Raw genomic sequence first — 2296 nt, 5'->3', positions numbered from 1 at the left:
GCCGTTTACACCAAGTGTAATAAAATCAGAATCATTCTCGCCGAAATTTGGGTGCTTCCCTAATTCGATGTTTTAATAAGATTAGATTAGTTGGTCGGTCGGGCAAGTAAAATTCTCTTTCACGTGCCCCTTCAAAAAATGCACACAGATCATCAAAAGCATTCTCTCGCGCACCCCTGCTGGTCGGTCTGTGCACCCCAGTTTGGGAACCACTGCTCTAACAGATCTGGATTTATTGATTGTGGCTGTGGCGTGATTCAGTATGCAGTTTACGTGGATCCTGCGTATCTTTGTCATGTCTAGCATCCGCTGTGTAATCCAGGTGATCTGCCTGTGTCATGAGACTCAATGCTATTACTGAGTCATCACCTACTTCAGCTGCCCCTCAGTTTAAGCCTATCATGCCATTTAGCTCACAGCATGACACTTTTAGCCTGTTGCCCTCCAGCAGAGAGACTCTGCATGGATACAGTTTGGAATTTTCCTTTTTCATGGCCAAATTACAGGATCTTCTTGTTGATATTCCTGATGCAGCGGAGTAAAAAATAAATGTGGTACGGTCATTTAAAGCCCTCTTAATTTTTTTATAATTGTCATGTTTAGAGTTGTATAGTACTGTTCCTTTGCACAATATTCAGATTTTCTATATGCAAAAAATCATGGAAAACCTATTATGTTTGTCATTTTCTTTTTTAGGCTTTTCTGACAACAAGACAGAGCAAAACACGCTGTTTGCTAGCCATTGTTTGTTTACGCTCATGGCACCTTCTGTCTAGTCCCGCCGTATCGATGACGGGCGCGCACGTCGTTAAAGATGGCAAACGATGAATGGTCGGGTAGCAAAGTGTAGTCTGACATGTTTCTTGTTCATGACACGACAAGATTTTAGGAGTCAAAATTGCATAATCTGACAGTGACTGTTGTAACCGACAAAAAAATTGTGTAGTCTGAACCAGGCTTTAAATGGTCTTACATGAGTAGAGAGTCTTAAATTCATGAGTCATTATGCTTAAATTGAGTTTATGCTTAAAACAAGAAAAAAACATTTGTTAATTGGGTATAAAAATTTGTTTTTCCCTTTGAATCAAGTTGATTTTTCTGATGGAAAAACATCACTTTTTTGCAGTGTGATTTAGAAGGTACAGTTATTTATAAGTTACAAGTTATTTCCATATTCTAGTGGTTGAGAGCTGAGACAAAAAAATTGTGTAGTCTGAACCAGGCTTTAAATGGTCTTACATGAGTAGAGAGTCTTAAATTCATGAGTCATTATGCTTAAATTGAGTTTATGCTTAAAACAAGAAAAAAACATTTGTTAATTGGGTATAAAAATTTGTTTTTCCCTTTGAATCAAGTTGATTTTTCTGATGGAAAAACATAACTTTTTTGCAGTGTGATTAGAAGGTACAGTTATTTACAAGTTACAAGTTATTTCCATATTCTAGTGGTTGAGAGCTGAGCCAGAGGTTTGTTTTTTGTAAAATTATAAAAAAAATTAATGGAGATCTGTTGGAGGTTTGTGTTTTCAAACTTTGAAGCATTGTTAATAAAGGCATTTACATTTAGAAAATATGTTGATGTATTGTGTTCATGCAATTTATTCTTTAAATGTTCTGTACTTGGTCTTAAGGCTTAAATTTACCTTCATAACACCTGCAGAAACCCTGTACATAATATATAGTGCATGCTTAACAGTATTCAATAGATGCTAAGATGGTATTGCATTTTGAACATGGCCTCACACTTCAAATGACTACTAGACCATCGGGCAGTTGTTAGATGTTCTGGATCAAATAAGCAATCCAGTGCTTTTTTGTTCATGGATTACTTTACTCATAATGCATTTGAAAGCATCAGGATACCACAAAGCACAGGCTCGATAATGAGTGCCATGAGACCCTGATTGCAGACTGAAGGCAGTAGCTGCCAACTTTTAGCGATCGTGTCTGACACTCCATCTTGGTGTGAAGTGTAACAGCTGAGTGGCCTATATATAGAGTCCTCTTGGTTTTTGATGAATGTTGGTTTTCCCCCATCTCCACCCCAGCTGTGTTCATGCTGTAGTTCAGAGTGCTTTGTTGGCATTGAGAAGGGGGAGCCATAGGCAGACAGTATGTTGAAGGGATGAGAGAGCGGTTATAGAGGCTCCCAATTGTTCTTCCTGCCGCTTGGCTTGCTGACTGGAGCGTGTGGATCTGTGAGGGGCTTAGACCCCTGCAAACACAGCGGTTTGACAAAAGAGTACATCATATCACTCTGATGGGCCCCAGTAGCCATCCATCCTCCAACCCCCCCC

The 2296-nt window shown here is 39.1% G+C and overlaps 1 protein-coding gene across 4 annotated transcripts in view; it reads left to right on the top strand.

Annotated features, from left to right (window-relative positions):
* LOC107754256 (protein argonaute-4-like) overlaps window positions 1-2296 on the top strand; it is a 14504-nt gene that overhangs the window by 2814 nt on the left and 9394 nt on the right. The window lies entirely within an intron of this gene.

Source organism: Sinocyclocheilus rhinocerous, unplaced genomic scaffold (genome assembly GCF_001515625.1).
Source record: "Sinocyclocheilus rhinocerous isolate Xijiao unplaced genomic scaffold, SAMN03320098_v1.1 scaffold262, whole genome shotgun sequence".
In the NCBI taxonomy this organism is placed as follows: domain Eukaryota; kingdom Metazoa; phylum Chordata; class Actinopteri; order Cypriniformes; family Cyprinidae; genus Sinocyclocheilus; species Sinocyclocheilus rhinocerous.
The sequence above is the reverse complement of the archived record's forward strand: the minus strand, read 5'-3'. Positions and strand labels throughout refer to the sequence as shown.